Below are 24,865 nucleotides of genomic sequence, written 5' to 3' on the forward strand. Positions count from 1 at the left end.
CCGTAAGAAAATCTAAGGAATTTAATAATGACGGAGCACAGGTACACGTTTTGAACTGGATACGCCGATTTATTTTTGTACTTTCACCAGCTTGGCCTGTAGCGCAGAAGCCGGAATTAGCATGAATACAACAATTTGCTTTTGGATTTTTACCGCCATTGCCTGTAACGCAAAAGCTAAAATTTATTTGCAGCACGTAATAGACCTGATTCATTATGCTTTAATGAATATGTGCCATAGCGTGCACAGGGCCCCGAGCCGTAGTAGTGCTGTTTCATCTTTAGTTTTCTGCACTGCTGCCTTCTCCTCTACTATCCTTTATATCCATCAAAACAGCTCTTCAACAATCGCTCTATCTAGAATTAAGAAACGTGTAAAGAAAACCCGATATGACAAATTTTACCGAAAGTGACAGTTCTCTTTAGACACTCCCGAAATGACAACTATCGCCGTAATTTTAATAACAGGTAAAATTGTAATCATCAGTATGTATAGCATTTTCAGCAATAGTCAAAATTATCAGCAACAGTCGCAAACACATTTTAGTAACAATAGAGGTTTTTCTCCGCAACAGCAGGAAAGTCAGCCGGTTAGCATACCTAACCAACAATGCAGTCCACAAGGTCAACCAAGCTTTAATGTTTCGCCGTGTGCACGTATAGTCTCAGCTCCAACAAATAGTAAATCACAGCAACAAGGGAATCAGTACGTACAGAAAACACACTATTTCAATTCCTATCGCAATGCACCATATAGAAATGATTATCACGACAGACGTAAAAACAATGAGCACAATTTTCAGCGTACATTTAATAACAGTCGATCTTATCAGCAGCAAGAAGATCAGTAACAAATGGTTCAAATGGCTCTGAGCACTATGGGACTTAACATCTGAGGTCATCAGTCCCCTAGAACTTAGAACTACTTAAACCTAACTAACCTAAGGACATCACACACATCCATGCCCGAGGCAGGATTCGAACCTGCGACCGTAGCAGTCGCGCGGTTCCGGACTGCAGCGCCTAAACCGCGTGGCCACCACGGTCGGCAGATCAGTAACAACATATTATCATGAATGAACCAGACAGTAGGTATCATCCAGAACGTAATACATCAGGAAGAAATAACAGAACAGTACAAATAGTTGAAATGCCACAGCATCCTCCTGAAAATAATAACACGTCTGATAGAATTTGACTAGATACAGTACAGGTTGCATTTTCCAGTAACGCAAGCAATACTTTTGACACACAGAATCTTGTTCACGAGAATGTTATTTGAAACATGCTTTGTTGAACGCACCACTTTTATCGCACCCAGATCTTACTAGAAATTTTTCCATTGCCACCGACAGTTCTAACACCGCTTTAGGCGTACATATTTTTCTGGAAATTGAAGAAGATGGCTCTACAGTAATTAAAAACATCGCATTTGCAAGTCGCATTCTGCCACCTGCTGAACGAAATTATTCTGTTACAGAACTGGAAACATTACGTGTTGTTTGGACTTTCACGAGATTTCGGCATTTCCTTTATGGAAGACATACCACCGTTTACACAGACCACAGAGCGATACAATTTTTACTTTCGGCTAAATTTACTCACGACAGATTAAGCAGATGGAAACTTTAGGAATTTAATTTTACAATTGTTCACATTCCCGGTATACAAAATGTTGTAGCAGACGCACTATCTCGTTCTCTCAGCAACAATCAGCAAAACATCGCAACCAACTTCTGCAAAGCAAATTTCAGCGTCATGTACATTCAACAAGTTGCATTTAAAAATTTCATTTCGTCGTCATTACAGGACATAGCACAAGAGCAAAGTAAAGACAACGTATGGAAAGAGATTAAACATCTCTGGCAAGATAGGAAAAATGTTACGATTAGAAACCATTACACTGTACGCCATGACATTCTGTTTCGCCGCTCACATCCTGACAGCAACAATTGGTTATTATGCATTCCTGACGAACTTGTTAACAAATTAATCTGGTATACTCATTTAAGTTACGCACATTACGGAGCCAGAAAATGTTTTCTTATACTGAGACAGAACTGTTATTTTACCAACATGGAGAAACGTATACGACGAGTTTTAGCGTCATGTAAAATCTGCCAGAAAGCTAAGTCAGACACAACTTCACATATTCCTCCATTACATCCCATTGTACCTGTTAAATTGAGACACATGGCCGCAGTAGACATTTTTGGTCCGATTCCCAGAACTAATAGAGGTTTTTGCTACATCTTTTTCGCTGTTGAACTCACTTCAAAATTTGTTACCTTCACTCCGTTACGCAAAGCTATTGCTAAAACTGTTTCGAAAGCATTTGTAAAACATTTTTTATTTCATGTAGGGCATGTATTGAAAGTAATTTCCGACAATGGATCACAGTTTCGATCTGCTGTATGGACACGTATGTTACGAGCTAGAAACATTTCTCCGATCTATATATCCAGGTACCATGCTTCTTCGAACCCTTGTGAACGATTAATGAAAGAAATTGGTAAACTGTGTAGAATAAACTGCCATAAAAACATATTGATTGAGACACTCATACTCTCATTCCAAGATGTAATTAATTCCATACCAAATGAATCTACTATGCTATCTCCGTCTGTTATACTAAAAAATGTTGAACCACCTAACAAAATTAAAGAATTAGTAACCTATCCTACATCTCGTCGACTACGACACCATGAAATAATTGACATTGCGCTGAACAACATCAAACGTGCGGCAGAGCGCCGGAGAAGACAGCAAAAACAGGTTTGTACACGCCGTGACTTTTACGTTGGACAGAAGATATTAGTACATACACACTATTTATCCAACAGAGCAAAATGTAGGTGCAGTAAATTTGAACTTCTATACGCAGGTCCATATCGGATTCGCAGCATTCCTCACCCCAATGTTGTACACGTGAAACTTTGAGAACCAGAAAAACCAAAGGAAACACCACATATCGAATATCAAACCTTTTATTGAATGAAGATACTTTATGATTTAACATGCTGTAATGCCATTTGCTAATTTTTATGACCACTTTCGCAATTATACTCACATGAGTACTTACTGATGATTGTCGTATTTTTACTTGGCAAGTGCCCGGCAAGGTAAGGTTAGCAGGTCGCTTTTCTTGTCGTTACACATCAGACCATGCATATTTTTCCAGATGAACTTACACATTTTATGACCACTTATGCAATTATATTTATGTGACTACTTACTGATGATTGTCGCATTTTTTTCTTGGCAAGTGCCCGGCAAGGTAAGGTTAGCAGGTCGCTTTTCTTGTCGTTACACATCAGACCGTGCACATTTTTTCAGATAAACTTACGTATCTTATGAATAATTATGCAATTTTATCTAGTGACATTAATTTTATTAAATTCTCTCTCCATTAAAGTCTTTAATTCTCGCCTCTATTAACTACACAACATACAAGCTGAACACAAAGAAAGTCACATTTCTTGTCATCATTTTTTTATGTATGTACGATTGTTTTCCTGTTTTGTTTGTATGCATTATGAAATAGTTAAGATATAGCAAACACCAGTTGACTTTGACATTTTGCCTTATGATATCTCAACATTGTGACTACTTTACCTTTTTTTTTTTTTTTTTTTTTTTTTTTTGCTGCTACATTGTGATACACTGGGTACATTTTTGCCTCTGATCACTATGTATGTTTCTCACATATTACGTTTTCTGTCATGCTATGCTGTATGCTCAATTATGTTACTATAAACCAATATTTATTTAGTGAGTATATGATTTAAATGCAAGACATTAATCTTTGTTCATCAATTTCAGAAAGAAATGACGTCTAAAAGAAATAAATTAAACAGAAATGGGAATTTCACCTTCGGAATGAATGAAAGAAGATGCAAAAACCTTATGACGAAGAGTAAATGGATCAGGATTAACAAGCATTGACAAGAATATACTATACACATCGTAGAATAGCAGTCTTAACTAATTTTTTCTTTCAGAATACAAGGCGATTGACGCAGGCTGTCAGACAGAACTATACATCTTAGTTTTAGTGATGAAATATGCTAGAAATAAGGAATAGTTGTGTAATGAGTAATGAAGTGATTTTTTTTTTGCAGATGATAATGAATGGTGATGAATAATGATGAAGAATATGCTACTATGGATAATGAAGTTTTTCTTTACAGGTGATGATAATAATGGAGTTATGATAATATAGATAATGAAGTGATGGATAATGAGGTTTTTTTCTATACAGATGAGGATAATGTTAAAGTTTATGTATTTATGCTATGTAGTTATTTTAGTATTTGTTGCAGTTCATTTTGACAGTATGTGTTATATTGCATAGTATGATGACTGAAGGTTTTGGAAAGGACAGCTAGGGAACACATTTTTTATACACATTTTACTACCTGTTAATTTGTAGTTCACTACTTTTCAGCATAAAATGCGTTACTTCTTTCAGTTTAATAATCCATTTTTGTATATTTTTGCAGGAGAAATTATTTATGAAATTGATGTGCTATAAGCAGTTGTTCATTAAACCTATGTCATTTATGAATGTGATCACATATACTCTACTTGTTTCATAATCTTGCTACAGCTAACTCATGATGAATGACGTTTCACATCTTTATTTGCAGCAACAACTCAAAAGCAAATATTTTCATTCTCCAGTAATTACCCAACGCAATGCATTGCTAGCAATATACATATATATATATATATATATATATATATATATATATATATATATATATATATATATATATATATAATGCTTTGTAACTGGGCAATGAATGCCAATGATTACTATAATTGGATTAATTATGAACATTATTCTGTAATACTATGTCATTTATTACCTCTTGTTTTCAATGATGACTTTTGATGATTTATAATTAGGCAATGAGTGCCAATGTTCTCTGTAAAAGCAATTCATGAACATTATTATGTAATACTATGTCATTTATTAGCTCCTGTTTTCAATGATGACTTCTGATGGTTTATAATTAGGCAATGAGTGCCAATGTTCTCTGTAAAAACAATTCATGAACATTATTATGTAATACTATGTCATTTATTAGCTCCTGTTTTCAATGATGACTTCTCATGATTTATAATTAGGCAATGAGTGCCAATATTCTTTGTAAAAACAATTCATGAATATTATTATGTAATACTATGCCATAATTAGCTCCTGTTTTGAATGATGACTTCTGATGGTTTGTAACTGGGCAATGAGTGCCAATGTTCTCTGTAAACAAACGATTTATGAACATTATTCTGTAATACTACATACATGGTACAGAAATGTTCAGTAACTGGGCGATGAGTGCCACTAATTAGTCAAATCAGTTGTTAGACTAGTGTAATTCTCAATGAAGAGTAGTATGTGACTCAATGTCCTTCACCTTCTGACCTAATTACCAGAAATTACTGCAATACCCATTTGTCCTGTGTATCCTCATGATCATGGAGTACTATATTTGGTTATTGCACTAATTCTACATTGGTGTACCTTACAAGAACGTGGTGTTGACATGACATGCTGTCCACCACCATGAGCGATGGAGATGTTATTATGGTCCCACTGTTTGGTGTACCTAATGTACTACCAAAATGATAACATGGAATATTACTACGACATTTCAGTGTCTTGGCTACGCTGATTAATACTTCTGGGAAAAGAACTTGAGATTGTCTCACTTGGTGTTGTGCTTCTGTAGAAAGATATGGACTTTCAGTGCAGCTGCATGCAACCTAAAGTGCTACAACCATGATGCAATCATGTGCACTTCTGTCATTTGTTAATATATTTTGTACTCATTATGTTTATTTGTTGTGAAAATGCTAAAGAGTTTTTCAGTACGTGTGCACTTATGACATTTGTTAATATGTTTTGTACTCATTGTATATATATTTTGTCATTACCTGATATGTTCTGTACTCTGTGCATGTGCACTATATTTACTTCATGTTCTACATCTGTATATTCTGTGATTGTAAAGTTAGTTAGTTAAGAAAATTTGTTGCTCATGACAAGTCCAAATGACTCACCATCATTGCCAAATTTTGCCCCCCCCAGTGGAGGGTTATGAAACGCGTATGTATTCATTACCAGCGATGGCAAGGCATGACAGAATCTGTGACCAGAGAGTTATTTATCGTTGCTAGTCTGCACTTGACCGTGCGAGACGACAGTAGTAGCATGTAGCGAGTCGGCAGGAACAGTTGTTGTATGTAGCGAGTCGGGAGAGGTAGTAGTCAGTCGACAGTAGTAGCGGGTGGACGATTGTACTGAATGGGCGTCGGCATGCATCGGCGGCGTGCTCTTCTCGCGACTCTGGTCACGGTTCGGGACGATGTATATTGTTATTGAAGGTAATGAAGCAGCATTGCGCAAATCTAATAATGTATGTTAATTGTAATTAATTTGTTCAAAAAATGCCCCAATAATAATTTTTTTTTATAAAGTGACTCTCTTAAAGAAAAACATTCATTTCAATTTAAAGAATATTTCCGATGCATTTCCTCCAAGAATCAAAATTTAATATACGCCAGCTTTGCACGAAGCTGTATGGATAGATAAGAGCAGATATAGATGCAGTTGTTTTTATTGAGGTAACAATTTTTTGCTTTTTTTTTTATTCTGAATACAGGGCCGAAGGTCAGCTCTGCTGCCCTTATAAAATTTATCAGGTTTAATTATTTCTGTTCAGATGTTACATTCAGTTTATGATTCATTATTTAATTAATATTATTGTGGGTTTATGATTAATCATCATTCTTAAATTTTGTAGGGAAGTTAACATTCTGGGACATTTCCATTTACATTTTTTGTTGTCACATTTTGCTGGGAGGTTACAACCAGTGAAAACTGCTTTTAATAAACATTTTAAATGCAAGAATGCACTTTTACAATTCGAGAAAACATGCAGCATTTCTTATTAAATAAAACAGTGGTAGCCCGTTACTTATTATATCATACACTAATTACAAAAATGAATGTTCCCCTATTTTTAGTACTTTTCTTGTAACATGTACTGCAAAACTGCTCAACAACTGGCATGGGGACCCAGAAACTATTCTATATATGAAATACATCAAATCAAAACTGATCATTTTAGTTAATACATGATATGAGAAACACTTTTAATTAAGGTAGTGATTTTTGGCGGTAGACACCGGTACCCCATACCGGTACCTCTAACAAAGATTATCAGATCCGCAAATTTTGAGATGTGGTACAACACAGCTTTTGCTGCGATTCAAGACATATAAAACTACGCCTATTTGGTACTTTATCTTGACGAACTAAAGAACAGCCCATTAACCCTGTTGCCTATGAAACCTTGCACAGGTGACTGAAAAGAGATTTTCGAGTGGGGAAGAAGCAGCTTTGGCCAAGTCAGTCCGCTTGGTTGACACAAACAGCTGGTCCAAAGACAATGCTTTAGGGCAAAAGGATGTTGAGTCACTTGCAGTTCACTTTCAGTTGAACAAACGGCATGATTAAAGCATTTCGTTAGTATGTTTATGATAATTGTGAGAACTTTGGCGGAAATCCTGAGAAGAAAACAAAGTATCGCAAAAATTTGCTTCCATTGAAAACTAGCATCAAAACAATTCCACTGCCACATAGTGAATATGAAAGAACGTTTTCCCAAATGAATTTGATCATTCCTGGCGGTAGAGCCTCTCTGTTAACAAAATTGTTTCTTCGCTACTTTTTCTTAAGTTGAGTGGCGCACCACTGACCCTTCAGTGTGCATAGAGTCTTGGCTGCTTCGTGGATGGGACTCTGCTACGGGCACCAACAGCAAAGAAGGAGCGAGAGTAGTACAACAAAAACCTTTCAAAGCTTTGGATAGTTTTATAAATAGTAAGTTAAAACATTTAACTGCATTTCCCTTTTTCAGCATCCTGTTGTTCAAATCTACGTGTGTTCACCTCAGTTTAATTTCTTTTTGTAACAGACTGTAAACTGAGAATAATATTTAACTTAGTTAATAAAACATGTGGTAAAAGGCTGATGGTCCACATGGAAGTTTCATTTTTTAACAGTACAAGTGTTGTAATTAAATGTTTAAAAAGAGTTAAAATAACGTTTTAAGAAGCTTAAAATTCTGAAAACCCTTGGACAATCACAGTACCAGAACTTCTCTTTTTTTTTTCTTTTACAAATCAAGCTCTGCTTTTAACTATTTATACACTCCTGGAAATGGAAAAAAGAACACATTGACACCGGTGTGTCAGACCCACCATACTTGCTCCGGACACTGCGAGAGGACTGTACAAGCAACGATCACACGCACGGCACAGCGGACACACCAGGAACCGCGGTGTTGGCTGTCGAATGGCGCTAGCTGCGTAGCATTTGTGCACCGCCGCCGTCAGTGTGAGCCAGTTTGCCGTGGCATACGGAGCTCCATCGCAGTCTTTAACACTGGTAGCATGCCGCGACAGCGTGGACGTGAACTGTATGTGCAGTTGACGGACTTTGAGCGAGGGCGTATAGTGGGCATGCGGGAGGCCGGGTGGACGTACCGGTGCACGTGCCCGTCGACCTGGGACCGGACAGCAGCGACTCACGGATACACGCCAAGACCGTAGGATCCTACGCAGTGCCGTAGGGGACCGCACCGCCACTTCCCAGCAAATTAGGGACACTGTTGCTCCTGGGGTATCGGCGAGGACCATTCGCAACCGACTCCATGAAGCTGGGCTACGGTCCCGCACACCGTTAGGCCGTCTTCCGCTCACGCCCCAACATCGTGCAGCCCGCCTCCAGTGGTGTCGCGACAGGCGTGAATGGAGGGACGAATGGAGACGTGTCGTCTTCAGCGATGAGAGTCGCTTCTGCCTTGGTGCCAATGATGGTCGTATGCGTGTTTGGCGCCGTGCAGGTGAGCGCCACAATCAGGACTGCATACGACCGAGGCACACAGGGCCAACACCCGGCATCATGGTGTGGGGGGCGATCTCCTACACTGGCCGTACACCACTGGTGATCGTCGAGGGGACACTGAATAGTGCACGGTACATCCAAACCGTCATCGAACCCATCGTTCTACCATTCCTAGACCGGCAAGGGAACTTGCTGTTCCAACAGGACAATGCACGTCCGCATGTATCCCGTGCCACCCAACGTGCTCTAGAAGGTGTAAGTCAACTACCCTGGCCAGCAAGATCTCCGGATCTGTCCCCCATTGAGCATGTTTGGGACTGGATGAAGCGTCGTCTCACGCGGTCTGCACGTCCAGCACGAACGCTGGTCCAACTGAGGCGCCAGGTGGAAATGGCATGGCAAGCCGTTCCACAGGACTACATCCAGCATCTCTACAATCGTCTCCATGGGAGAATAGCAGCCTGCATTGCTGCGAAAGGTGGATATACACTGTACTAGTGCCGACATTGTGCATGCTCTGTTGCCTGTGTCTATGTGCCTGTGGTTCTGTCAGTGTGATCATGTGATGTATCCGACCCCAGGAGTGTGTCAATAAAGTTTCCCCTTCCTGGGACAATGAATTCATGGTGTTCTTATTTCAATTTCCAGGAGTGTATTTAAAAATATTATGAAACTGTTATTTACAATCCTGTACAATAATTATTCCTTGTGGTGGCCCTTCAAGTTTATTAGCTAGTAAACTATTCTGAACGATTCCAGTTTCATTCATGTAACTTTAATACTGGTCTGGGATTTCGATAAGAACGGCATCTAGGCAAAACATTTTAAATCATGTCTTTGGAATTGTTCGTTGATGACTTTAACTATCCTTTTATGAAAAAGCACATGGAATACTTCAAAAACTAGACTCTCTGAATGATTACGTGCTTTCCTACTTCACAAAAGTTATTAAATTGTTTATAGACAGTAATAATTGTCTTTTAGTTTAATAAATTAGGATACTCGGAAACACTGAAGCACATGGGAAACGATCCTGCCGCGGTAAATGACTAGCGATTAAATACGAGTCTTCGACTTAAAGTTTAAAGAAAATAGCTTTATTATTTAAATTATAAACCAACTACTCCCTGCGGTCATACAGTACTCAACTGATAACTCGAAATGAAGGTGGTGGCTGTGGCGATTTGCCGTGGCCACTCGAAAGGCGACGAAAGTACCCATTGTTACTGCTGTGTAACACGCTCTGAAAATTTTGTACTTAGCATAGGATTTTCGTAGTACAGAGATACTGTAGCTATTATACGGCAAAGAAGATGCAAACACATTGCCTACCAACCATCAACTAACTCCTACCACAAAGGAGGCTTGCGTGACTGCTAAATCGACCTTTTATCTCCCTGTCATGTTGGTTGTGTAGGGGAGTGGACTTCCCTCCAGGTTTTGCATGATTAAAAACCTAATTGCCCTATGAATGAACCAGAGATACAAGTATTGTCTTCACATTTCAATAAGTTTCCAGAACATTACTTAAAAATTACATCTATAGATTAATTATAAAGACATAAATGGACATAAATAATGAATCAAACTATTACATAGATATCACATCAAAGTTCATGGTTGTACAGACATCACATTAAGTAAAGGCAGACAAAGAAGTTACAAGAGATAAGTATAGATACTATCTATAAAGATACATGTCTATACGAATCTCTGTCCAGCTACAAACAGATGCTTATTTATCTTTTTATGTCCTGGATCTTTGAGGTACATGTGCCATACCTTAGATGTTGGACAAAATGACATTAATATACTGTTACATTGATTGTATACATTACATTTATAAATTGTTACATTGTTATATTGCTATATTGTTGCATTACGTTTTTATATTGTTACAACCGAAATTAACTTATTTTTCAAGATACTGTGTTACTGAGTAAATACAGTTTTCCAAGAGATATGAAGTTACAGATGTTTTAAAGGTATGGATTTTGTTTATGGCCTTTAAGTTACTTGGCAGCTTATTAAACAAATGTGAACCTGAGTGATATACACCTTTCTTGCACAGTGTGGTACAACAATGATGTCTGTGTATGTCACTATTTGCCCTTGTATGGTGTTCATGTTCAGATTTATTTTGAATAAATACATTTCTATTTTTTAGCATGCTTTTTTTAGGTACATGACAACTTCTAGTATATATGATTCTTGAGTTTCTCCCGGCATATTTGACAATCAAAATATCAACGGGTGTGCTGCCGGTCTGTATGATCGCCGAAATATTGTGCCCGTTGGACACTATAGATCGGCAGCACACCCGCGGATATTTTGATTCTAGTATATAGATACATGGTAGGGGTAGAATCCCCAGTTCTTTAAAGAATGGTTTGCATGATTTTCGGTTGTTAGCATTTTTCATTATCTTCACAATCTTTTTTTGTTTCCCGAATGTTGTTATGCTATGAGGAGAATTTCCCCAGAATATGGTGCCATATCTCAACAGGGAGTGTATGCAAGCATAATACACCACTCTAACTGTTTCAGGACTTGTGTTGTTCCATATAATCCTCATCGCATAAGTCATTTTCGATAGTTTTAAAATTTAATGGTGTGATGTGGGAATTCCTTTTAAGATTGTCTTGTAAGTAGATGCCAAGAAATTTTGTTTCAGTGACACTGTTAATTCTTTGCTTTCCCACGGACATGTTTGGTTTTAATGAGTTTTTATTTTGTTGTGTATGGAAGTATAAGACGACTGTTTTTTGAGGGTTTATCAGTAATTTATTCCTCATAAACCACTCTGTGACATTTTCATTTGTGACTTTAGCATTTAAACTTAGAGCCATTTCGTTTTTACCTTCAATTAATATGCTTGTGTCATCTGCAAATAGCACTGGTTTGGATTGTTGAATGTGTAGTAGGAAGTCGTTTATGAAAATTAAGAAGAGAAAGGGACCTAAAATTGAGCCTTGTGGTACACCGTGGGTTAATATGGAAGGTTTCGATTGATAAGCTTGGAGTTCGTTTTTTCCCATGTGTTTTACCTCTGTTATCTTCAAAGGGTACAGTACCGCCCGACATTGAAAATAAGTACAACATTCTTCGTTATTCTTGTCAGTACAACATATTTTTTCTAATAATAACTCAATTTCAATTAATACAGCGAAGCCGGATACCAGTGTGGGAAAGAATGACTATTTATTTAACTGATCACATGTGCACTCCCACAAAATAAATCCCTGCATCCAGTTTGGTGAGATCTGTGAAATGAATGAATGTATGGTCGTCTGCTAACCGCAGATAGTGAATGTGAATATATGATCATCTTTGAGACGATCCTTTGGCCACCTTTGGTGGAACCAAAGAGATGAAATTTACTGGAGCTTTGAGCGCCTGAAATGTGGCTGACCAATACGGTAGCAAGGTGCTCCCCCACTTCGGCAGAGGTGCGAGAGGATCTGAAGAACGGCCATGTTTCAGCACTCTGCTGCTGGATCTAGTGTTAGTAAGACCTGTCTTAGGTGTGCTCCGTAAAGACAAAAGAGTGGAGACATGGTATGCATGTGAAATACTTAAGAGTAGTTTGGAATAATAATTTCTCTATTTCAGGAACTGTTGTGGGGAGAATTAAATGTCAGGCAGGTAATATTAAGGGGATCGCAGTAATCTTCGGAAGTGACCAATGGTCACAATGAAACCACTTGTAGCAATAAGTTGAAATACTTCCGAGTGCTTAAGTTAAGCTGAATTACTAGTGTGTGTACTATAAGTTGGAAATATTTAAGAAATGGCGCTTGCAGGACTTGAAATTAGAGACGAGTACTTCCACGTGCTGAGTACTGTGTGAGTCTCAATCTGTGTATGAGACAAAGGATAAAGAGAAGTACTCATCCATGGTATCAGTTGAGGACTCGCGTGTATGATGAATATCTTCTTAATATTACTTTCCGTGTTATGTTTCCCTGTGACGCTTGATTCAAACTATAATACTCTGAGAGTGAAGCAAGGTGAGTCAGCCGTCTATCCAGCAACGCCACATGGCTTGCATCGCACAGGAAGACGTGCATATATCCTCCAGAGTTCGTAGTAGGAAAGAAAAGTTACGAAATGGGGCAGTCTCGTGTGAAACTTGGATGAATTTTAATTGAAGTGGGAAAGCTGAAAGTGATGTGATTATAACGTTGTGACTATTCCTTGTTTTGTACTGTATGTTGCCAGTGTGATGTATTTCATGAAATTTAAGTATGTGTGGTTGGCATGGGAGAGTAACAAGATAGTTTCAGAGGCAGTGGGTAATGCATGTTCCTTTTTGTACCACTCGGTCTGGAGGAAAGTTTCCTGATGATGGGTGTGAGAGTCGAAGTGTGAGATATAGCAAAAGATCCATCATCCTATCCAGAAAGTGCACTGTAGCGTTAAATAATTACGAGACCATAAGATAGAGAATCACCAATGTAAAGCCATGCCCACTGGGCGGAATTTCTCATGTGTTATTGTTGTAGGTTGTAGAATTTGTGTGTTTAGGTTATAGAATTCATCGGAATAAATAAGATAGTGAAAAGAAAAAAGATTGGTGGCCTTTTCCTTCGAATTGCATGTTGTCGTGATATCCAGAATTTATAATGTATGCGCCATTCATATTCAGTGCGATAGCTATGTGTCGACCAAAGCCGTTAAATAAGAAAGAAGATGTGGTATTGCCAGTGCGTAGTGAACAGTCAGAGTTGTGTAAATTACTAACAGTCAGATGTGCGTTTCCGTTGCGTAATATTCATACAGGATGATAATTTGTAACTTAATTGTGAGTACGAGAGTTCACGTTACTCGATAAATAAGAATGAATCCACATGCTTGGCAGACCACTTATCTTGCAGGCCTGACTGCTTGATGCCACAGTATGAGAAAGGCATGTGGGTGCCTCTCAGTCTGAGAGCGATTTTCTAGGTAGGATTTCAGCCACTCGTGTGACAGGCCTCTTACACCATACCACTCTAACTTTCTTAGGCGAATTTCATGGTCTATTAAATCAAATGCTTTTGATAAATCCAGGAAAATCCCCGAAACATTTTTGTGATTATCCACTGAATTGAAAATACGATTTATGAGGCTAAAAGTGGCTATTTCAGTACTGCACTGAGGCCTGAAGCCATGCTGACATCCTGAGATCATATTTTTGGGTAAAGAAATCAGTTAATTGTGGCAGAACTAGTTTTCCAATCATTTTTGAAAAACCTGAGAGGAGTGACACAGTTGACCATCTGCTGCCGATCGCCCTTTTTGTAAAGGGGTACAACTTTTGCAGTTCTTAACTGTTGTGGGAAAATACCACTTGATAGTGAATAATTGCATATATTCTGGCACATCGACAACTCCAGCTGAACATTTATTTTTAATGACTATGGTGTTTAACAGTTCTTCCCTACTTATTGGTCGAAGGAACATGGATATATTTGTTACACTATTTCCAGAAAGTTCCTCTAATATTTTGTTTGATGTTTTTCCCATTTGTTCCTTCACTAGCTCACCAGCAATATTGGTGTAGTAAGTTCTGAAGTGGATAGCAATTAATTTTGGATCAGTGATCTTGCTGCCTGCCTGTGACAATACAATATTTTTGTGTGTTTCCACCTTTCCTCTCTGTAACGTGTTCCACATTGTCTTAGCTTTGTTTGATGATTCCATAACAAGTTTGTCATTTTCCCTTAATTTTGCTTCCCTTATTACATAACTCAGAGTTAACTTGTATTTTTTGAAGTAGTGAGCAAATTCAGGGCTGCTATCTGTTTTTGATAGTGCAAAAAGTTCTCTTTTTCTTCTACATGATACTTTGATCCCTGATGTAATCCAAGTTTTGGGTTTGCTGGGGCCTTTACAAATTATTTTCTGTTTTGAAAATGCGATTTCGAAACAATGCCTGAAAATTTCCATAAAATTATCCAGCTTTTCATCTGTGTTGTAACTTTTGTAGATTTTATTCCACGAGTGGCTACTTATCATATGTTTGAAGTGCTCAATATTTTGCATGCTGAATTTCCTCTTGCAGATAACATTTCCATTCCTAGACAAATCAATACTTGTGCATATGGCAATTAGCTGTGCATTGTGGTCAGTGTAGCCGGTATTAAAGTTTTCTGAGGGGTGCATGTCAGTGTTTACAAAGATCTGATCAATAAGTGTAGCACTAGTTTTTGGTATGTGTGTAGGGGAGTTTATTTTAATGCACAGGTTATATTCTTGAATAATATTAAGCAATTTTTCTCTCTGGGAGCTGTGTGTTAAGAGGTCAATATTAAAATCGCCACACAGAACTATAGTTTTGCAAGTATTTTTAAGTTTCCCTAGTGCAAGGTCAAGTTTTTTAAAGAAAATATTTACACTGAGTTGAGTGATCTGTAAACACACATTATTATAGCTTTTCCTGATGTTATTACAATAGCTGAGGCTTCAAAGAGTTTTTCGCTTCCTAATTGATTTACACAGTCTATTATCTTATAGTGTATGATTTCTTTTACATAAATGCAGCTTCCTCCAAGCTTTGATATTGATCTGCAAAAGTAGTTTGCCAGAGTGAAACCGGTTATGTTTGAATACTGTAAATGGTCCTTCTCTAGTCAGTGCTCACAAAAAGATAAAACTGATACCCCCTTCCACTCATTGCTAAGAAGCACATTTATTTCATCAAGTTTGTTTGGTAGGGACTGTACGTTTTGGTGAACGACTTTTAAAGTGTGTGTATAAGTTTCTTCTGTAACACATTCCCCTGTGGCACCCTCAGCTACTCTAAAAACGTCTGCCTGCCCTTGGTGTGTGTTCCTACCCAGCCATTTATCCAATGTGTTTTGGACCATTTTGTGTTATTCGTTCTTTCCTTGGGTTTCATCCTTCCTTGTGAGTCAATTTGGACCCCTTTAACATGTTCTCGTTTGTTTTTTTGGGCTTTCGTTGCCTGTTATGAACCAATTATCCAACGTACTGGTAAGTTTACTAGTGTAGTGCTTTACAAAATTATATATTTTTTCTGTTAGGTATTATTTACGAACATAGTTTAGATGAAGTCTGTGTCTGGTGCGCATGGATTTTTCAAGAGTGCTTACATCTATTACATTTGCGTGCTCAAATTTTCCACAAACATCCCTTATGTCAGAGTTTACCTTAATCACTAATTGATTCACACATGACCAGGAAGGTAGGTCATGCCTCTGTGTTTGGTTAATAACTAACACATTCGTGTGGATAGTCTGCTGCAGTACACATTTAAGAGCTATTTTTATTTCGTTGGCTTGATCCCTTGCAACATCGTTCGCATCTCCAAAAATTACCACGTAGTCTGATGGTCTAAAGTTTTTACCCATGATATTGTAGCTTGGTAAAAGGCTTGACACTCTTTCTGCAATTTGACGACCATGACTGTCGGCGAATATAAGGACCTGTCGATCTTTTTTGCACAGTCTCAGCTGGTCTATAATGTTTTGTTCTGTGTTGTTTATAATAGCGGTACCCGACATGCATGTTTCTGTACACTTTTTAATGTTTGAAACAGATGGGCATTTTTGGGTGATGCTATTTATTGACATACCGGGATCTGGACAGTTCTCACTACACAACACTGACTGTTCTTTACTGCTTGAACAAAGTGAACATTTTTTAGTTATAATATTTGCGGTCTTAGCTTGGGAAATGTAGTTTTGTGCAAGACGTACGATCAGGTTAGATTTTGAACTCTTTTCCCTATGTGGACTCTGTTCTTCTGATCGTTGTTTATGTTGAAGTTGGCAGGTTGCTTGAGGTTATGGTCTTAGCATGTCCCATTTATGACTTCTTTCTGTCGCAGTTCTTGCAGTTGACTTCTTAAAGCGGCAACTAACTTTTTAGTCCGTTGTTTTACTGCTTTTTACCGTTAACATGCGGCGATAATCGACACATTGGTCACAAGAATGAAAAACTCGCGTGTTTGCATCTGTGACAGTTTTGCTTTTCGATTTTGACCTATTGACGATTTCGTTGGCATTTTTAACTTTCAAATAACAAGGGTGGCACATTCCAGGATTCTCTAAACTAACTTTTACATATTCTTCACACAGAACATTTTCGTTATTGGCATAATTTACAGAGCGAAAAATTCGCGAACCTTTTATTTCCGCTATATTACATGTTTATCATGTTGTGGCGACAATATGTAAGTCTTAAGTTGTCTGAAGGTTGCGTAAAAAGCCGAAAGCCGGTTCATAATTACAAAATCTACTCAGAGATGAAAAAAACGACGCACCACGAAGGAGTTACCCGAATGGGACGGAAATCGGTAGATGTGACGTACAGACAAACCAATGATATTACAGTTTCAAAAAAATTGGATGATTTATTGAAGAGGAAGAGCTTGACCAATTGTCAATAAAATTTTTCGCGGTAAATGATAACTGCCAAACAGTTGCAGGATACAGATTTATGAAAATCCTTCGCCACAGTTTCAGTATATCTAAATATACCTTCATCAGAAGTAAAATACATTAAAATCACATCGTGCAGTGAAGATACATAAAACAATTGTGCCAAAGGCGTCGTCAGTAGTTTATGTACCTCCACTGCAGGATGTGATGTATTTTGCTTCTGATGAAGGTATATTTAGATATACCGAAACCGTGGTCAAGGATTTTAATAAATCTTTATCCTGCAACTGTTTGGCTGTTATCATTTACCGCGAAAAATTTCAGCAGTTGCTGTTTCACCTATGTTTAAAGTCTTGTCAATAAAATGATGGTCTGGCGCTTATGCAACCAGTTATTCAGCTTGGCATTGATTGATAGAGTTGTTGGATGTCCTCCTGAGGGGTATAGTCCCAAATTCTGTCCAATTTTCGTGTTAGATCGTCAAAATTCCGAAGTAGTGGGAGGGCCCCGCCCATAATGCTCCAAATGTTATGGGGACAGATCTGGTGACCTTGCTGGCCAAGACAGGGTTTGGCAAGCACGAAGACAAACAACAGAAACTCTCGGCATGTGTGGCTGGGCATTATTTTGCTGAAATCTAATCCCAGAATGGCTTGCAATGAAGGGCATGAAAATGGGGCGTAGAATATCGTTGAGTACCGCTGTGATGCAAGGGTACCGCGATTGAAAACCAGAGGGGTCCTGCTTTGAAAAGAAATGGCAACCCAGACCGTCACTGATGATTCTCGGGCCGCAAGGCTGGCGACGGTCAGGTTGGTACGCCATCACTGTCTAGGGGGTCTCCAGACACATCTTCGCTGGTAATCGGGGATCAGTTCGAAGTGGGACTCATCACTTGAAAGAAATTATTTCCCAGTCAATGAGACTCCAGGCTTAAAACGTGTCATGAGACGCCCCAAACAGCGCTGGTATACCAGCGTATCACCCGCCATATAACTAGACAGCCGCGAGTGATGCTTTGGCGTGCCGTTTCATTTCATAACAGAACGCCTTTGGTTGTCATCCGAGGCATCCTTACAGTACAGCAGTACGTCGACAATGTTGTATGCCCCGTTTCATTCCTTCATGGGAAGCCATCATAGCGTAATATTTCAGCAAGATAATGCTCGCCCGCAAACGTCAAGAGTTTCTACTGCTTGTATGCGTGGTACCCGCTACCTTCCTTGACAAGCAAGGTCGCCGAATGTCGGCCCAGTTGAGAATGTTCGGAGCGTTATGAACAGGGCCTTTCAATCATCTCGATATTTTGACGATCTAACGCCAAAATTGGACAGGGTTTGGCACGATATCCCCCTGAAGGATATCCAACAACTCCGTCAATCAATGCCAAGCCGAATTACAGTTTACATAAGGACCGAAGATGGACCAATCAAACTCGTAGCTAACCGCCGCAACGCCGCTTGTGACAATGCCCAGATTTGAAAGCGACCCATAACCAGGAAAGAACTTTCTAGAAAACGCCTACACAACATTATCATGTATCAGGCCAAAAATTATAATAATTGTAGCAAATGATTGTACAAGGAGCTCAAAAGAATTCTTACCGCTGTAAATGAATGACAAGTATAAAATGTATAAGAAAAAATTAACAAATGTTATGTAAATACTTCTATGATTTGTGGTTCTGGAAATTGGAATACTTTTCAGTCGCAGATCATGTCTCTTGAACACATTTCTAATGTCCTATAACTTCACTATATTTTTGGTCTCCTGGTTCTTAACCCTTGAAATATGTGTATTTCAGTCATGCTAATAAAGCCATCTGTGAGAGCACTCAAGTTATTTGTTAACATGTTAATTCTGCTGCTACCTCGAAGAATTCTACAAAATATTTACGAAAGTACATTTCCTTATGATTATTTTTGGAAGATGAAGACCATTACGGTTTCTTATAGTCCTTATGCTAGGATTTCTATTCACAAAACACCGGTACCACATGATATGTACAAGAGAGAGATTACACAATTTTTTCGAACTTCCAGAAAAGCCATAATTTCAAATTCGTATTACCCTTTTCTGGCTGTCCGGCTGCAGTGATACGTTAGCTGAAGACACCTCCCCTTCTTGCGACTCACACATTTATAACAAAGTGCGACACTGTTGGGAAGTGTCAATGACCGATACCCTTTTTGTCAAGCATTATTGCACCAACATCAGCGAAAAGGCAAAGTCGATACTGATAACTCGGTAATTAAGAATGCTACGATAACAAGTAGTGTGTGATTTTGTGAAAGCTCTGTGGCACGCCACGATATCTTATAGAAACAAGGTGATGTTGCAGCTGAACAGTGTAAGCAACTACCCGTTGCGTCAACTCATTGGCAAGACTTGTTAATTTTAATGTAGTAATGTACTGATTAGCTGGTGGTAAGAATGTAGCCTTTTATGTGTCCCTCGTATGTCCAAGGTCCAAAAGCAACTACACGCTGCTCTCTTGTATAGTTTCTGTTGACCATGATGCCTTGTTAGTGGATTAATTTGAATGGATTCGAAAATTTTTATATGCAAATGTGGCATGAGTTATACATCATTTGATTCGAATAACTACTTTTAAACTTGGAGTATTATGTCAATTAGCAGATTAAGGGACAGCTCTTGACAATTTTGACTGAAAGAAATTCTTTGTAATTCCGAACGCAAAAAAGCTGAAAACATGGAGTGAAAAGTTAACTGTAACTTGTACACAAATCAGACTGCGGTTATGAGAGTCGAACGACAGGAAACGTTCAGTGATTCAGAAGTAAGACAATGGCTGTAGCCTATATTCAGCGGTATTCAGTATGCCAATTAAACAAGCGCTAAAGGAATTCAGAGACAAAATAGGAAAGGGAATTAAAGTTCAGGAAGAAGAAATACAAAATCTTTAACTATGCCGACGACATTGCAAGAGACGGCAAAGCACTTGGAAAAAAACATCTGAACATAAATGAGTGTCTTGAAAATCGACTATAAGATGAATATCGACAAGAGTAAAACGAAGGTAATAAACATAGTCGCATTAAGTCAGGCGATGCCGAGGAATTAGATTAGGAAACGAGACAATAAAAAATTTACATGGGATTTGCTATTTAGGTAGCAAAATAGCTGATGATGGCCAAAGTAGAGAGGATATAAAATGCAGACTTGCAATAGCAAGAAAAGCTTTCTTAAACCATTTAATTGTAAGGAAGCCTTTCTGAAGTATTTGTCTGGACTGTAGCCTTGTTCAGAAGTGAAATTTGGACGATAAGTATTTCAGACAAGAAGAGAACAGAAGCATTTCCAATGTGATGCTACAGAATAAGTGTAGATTAGATACTGAACATTTCCACATGTGGTGAGATGTGGGAACATGTAATGCGCCCAGGAACATTGTCGAAGTAGGTCGCTTTGATGGCCAGGTGTTACGACGTGGGAGGCATAACGTCACATGGGCGTGCTTATCTCCAAATCTTTGAACACGGTACAGTCACCGGTCAACGCTATTGTAGCATTGTACTGTCTTTTCTCGGGTGCATTCAGCCCTCACTTTATTTTCATGGATGACAAAGCGCAACTGCGTCGAACAGAGCAGGTGGGGGAGCTCTTGGAACGAGAGGACATTCAGCGAATGGACTGACTCGCCTATTCTCGACTTGAATCCCACCGAACACGTGTGGGGTGCGTTGAGGAGACGTATTACAGCCCGGCCACGTGCACCAGCGACGATCCAGCACGTGTTAAACATGCTGGTGGAGAAAGGAACGCCCTACCAGAAAGTGACTGAAAGAAATACGCAATGAGACGAACGCAAATGACACTTTTGTTCAAAGACAATAATTACAATGAAGAGCAGACAAAATAATCTACATAAAGATAGCAATACTAATATGCGTCACATATGAATCAGTTAGTACGGGTGCAGGTACAGCAAGGTGACACCCGATCCTTGTTGATTCTGTTGCTGCGTGTTTCTGGAACAGGTAGGACGTGTGAGCAAAATCGTCCTCGTATATGCTACAAACAATTTATTTTCAAGCATAAAAATACTGTTTCAATTTAGAAACTACTTTTGAAACGATAATTACTGTCGAAAGTGACCACTTTTCTCTTAGGTTCTTAGTACTGTCTTCTGATTTAGGCCAAATATGGAAGTTCCAGGCTTATAAATAATGGAAGTTCCAGGGTTATAAACATAATATTAGATAGAGATAATGTAGCAGTAGGTCTAATAATGAACTGGAAATCAGAGAAGTGGGTAAGCTGCTTTCCCGGCTGTTGTGGCCGAGCGGTTCTAGGCGCTTCAGTCTGGAACCGCACGACAGCTACGGTCGCAGGTATCTCCTTAGGTTAGTTAGGTTTAAGTAGTTCTAAGTTTTAGTGGCCTGATGACCTTCGCTGTTAAGTCACATGGTCTTCAGAGCCTCTTGAGCCATTTTTAAGCTGCTTTGAGCAACATAGTGAAAGCATTATTGTAGCCAAGATAGGCAAAAAGCCAACATACACCATGGTAGTAAAAGTTTATATGCCAACTAGCTCCGCAGATGATGAAGAGATTGAAGACATTTCTGATGAGATAGAAAAAGGTTTTCAGGTAGTTATGGGAGATGGAAGCTTAATTGTGATGGAGGATTGGAATTCGATAGTAGGAAGAGGAAGAAAAGGAAAAATAATAGAAGAATATGGATTGGAGGAAAGCAGTCAAAGAGGAAAGTGCCTGGTAGAATTCTGCATGGAGCATAATTTAATCATGGCTAACACTTGGTTTAAGAATCATGAAAGAAGGTTATATATGAAGAAGAGACACTGGTAGGTTTTAGATTGATTACATAATGTTAAGACAGAGATTTCAGATTGACTACATAATGGTAATACAGAGATTCAGATTGGTTATATACTGGTGAGACAGAGGTTTGAGAACCATATTTTAAACTGTAAAACATTTCCAGGTGCAGATATGGATTTCGACCATAATTTATTGATTATGAACTGTAGGCTAAAACTTAAGAGTTTGCAAAAGAGTATAGTACGAATAAGATGGGACCTGAAAGCACCAGAAGTTGAGAGTTTCAAAGGGAGCATTTGGCAGCGATTGACTGAAAGGGGGAAAGGAATACAGTAGAAGATGAATCGACAGCTCTGAGAAATGAAATAGTGAAGGCAGTAGAGGCTAAAATAAGTTAAAAGGCACGGTCTCGTAGAAATCCTTGGATAACACAGGAGATACTGAAATTAACTGATGAAAGAAGAATATATAAAAATGAAACAGGTGAAAGGAAATACAACTGTCTAAAAATGAGACTGATAGGAAGTGCAAAATGGCTAAACAGGAATGGCTAGAGAACAATTGTAAGTTTATAGAAGCATTTATAACTAGGGGTAAAAAGATGACTTCTACACGAAAATTAAAGAAGCCTTTGGAGAAACGAGAAGCATCTGTACGAATATAAATAGCTCAGATGGAAAACCAGCACTAAGCAAAGAAGGGAAAACTCAAATGTTGAAGGAATATACACTGAGCAGACAAAAATTATGGGATAGCTCCAAATGTCGTGTCTGGCCTCCATTTGCCTGATGTAGTGCAGCAGCTGAACGTGGCAGGGACTCAACAGATCTCTGTAAGTCCCTTGCAGAAATATTGAGCCATGCTGCCTTTACAATTGTCCACAAATGCGGAAGTGTGGCGGATGAAGGATGTTGTGTACGAACGGACCACTCGATTATGTCCCATAAATGTTCGGTGCTATTCATGTCGCCGGCCGCGGTGGTCTAGCGGTTCTGGCGTTGCAGTCCGCAACCGCGGGACTGCTACGGTCGCAGGTTCGAATCCTGTCTCGGGCATGGATGTGTGTGATGTCCTTAGGTTAGTTAGGTTTAAGTAGTTCTAAGTTTAGGGGACTTATGACCTAAGATGTTGAGTCCCATAGTGCTCAGAGCCATTTTGAGCTATTCATGTCGGGCGATCTGGGAGGCCAAATTTTTCGCTAGGATCGTCCAGAATGTTCTTCAAACAAAGTGCGAACAGTTGTGGCCTGGTGACACGACATCATTGATTGAGAACATGTAGTCCATGGACGGCTCCCAGTGGTCTCCAAGTAGCCGTAAATCATCATTTCCAGTCAATGATCAGTTCAGTTGGACCAGAGGACCCAGTTCATTCCATGCCCACACCATTATGAAGTTACCGTCAGCTTGTACAGCGCCTTTTGACAACTTGGGTCCATGGTTTCGTAGGGTCTGTGCCACACTCAAATCCTATCAACAGCTCTTAACAACTGAAATCCGGATTCATCTGACCAGACAACGGTTTTCCAGTTGTCTATAGCCCAACCAATATGGTCACAAGCCCAAGAGAGGCAACAGGCGATGTCATATTGTTAGCAAAACGCACTGCGTCGGTCGTCTGTCGCCATAGCCCATTACCTCCAAATTTCGCCACACTGTCCTAAAGGATAAGTTCTTTGAACGCACCACATTGATTTCTGTGGTTATTTCAAGCAGCATTGTTTGCCTATTAGCAATGACATTTCTTCGCAAACTTCACTGCCTTCGTTTGCTAAGTGAAGGCGGTCGGCCACCGCGTTGTCCGTTTGAAATATGATATTCTCGGCATTGTCTTGACACTGTAGATCTCGGAATATTTAATTCCCTAACGATTTCCGAAATGGAATGTCCCATGTGTCTAGTTCCAACTACCATTCTGCAATCAAAGTCTATTAATTCCCGTCGTGTAGCCATAATGGCATCGGAGACCTTTTCACATGAATCACCTGAGTACAAATGACAGCTCCACAAATGCATTGCCATTTTATACCTTTTGAACGTGATACTAATGCCACCTGTATATGTGCACATCGCTATTCCGTTAATTTTGTTACCTCAGTGTATAGAAGTGTCGTGAAAGGGAAATGAACTTGAAGGCAAAATCGTAGAAAGGGAAGAGCAAGTAGATGAAGAGCAGACGGGAGAAGAATGCGAGAGCAATTTGACAGAGCACTGTAAGTCCTAAGCCGAAACAAGGCCCCTGGAGTAGACGACACTCCCTCAGAACAGTTGACATACTTGTGAGAGTCAGTCATTACTAAACTATTCCACATGACGTGGAAGGTCTATGACAGAGTTGAAATACCCTTACACTTAAAGAAGAATTTAATAATTCCAATTCCAAAAAAACAAGGGCTGACAGGTGTGAGAATTACTGAACTATCAGACTACTAAGTCATGTTAATAAAATACTAACACGAATTACCTAGAGAACAATGCAAGAATTGGTAGAAGTCGACCTTTGGGAAGACCAGTTTACGTTCTGGAAAAAAGTTGGAACATGTGAGGTAGCACTTAGACTACAACGTATCTTAGAAGATAGGTTAAAGGAAAACAAGCCTACATTTCTATCTTTTGTAGATAGGGAGAGAGCTTTTGACGTTGTTGACTGGAATACACTCTTTAAATTTTTGAAAGTAGCAGCGGCAAAGTGGAGGAAGCGAAAGGCTATTTACAACTTGTACAGGAACCAGACGGCAGTTATAAAGAGTCGATGGTCG

This window comes from Schistocerca cancellata, chromosome 8, assembly GCF_023864275.1.
Source record: "Schistocerca cancellata isolate TAMUIC-IGC-003103 chromosome 8, iqSchCanc2.1, whole genome shotgun sequence".
Taxonomy (NCBI): domain Eukaryota; kingdom Metazoa; phylum Arthropoda; class Insecta; order Orthoptera; family Acrididae; genus Schistocerca; species Schistocerca cancellata.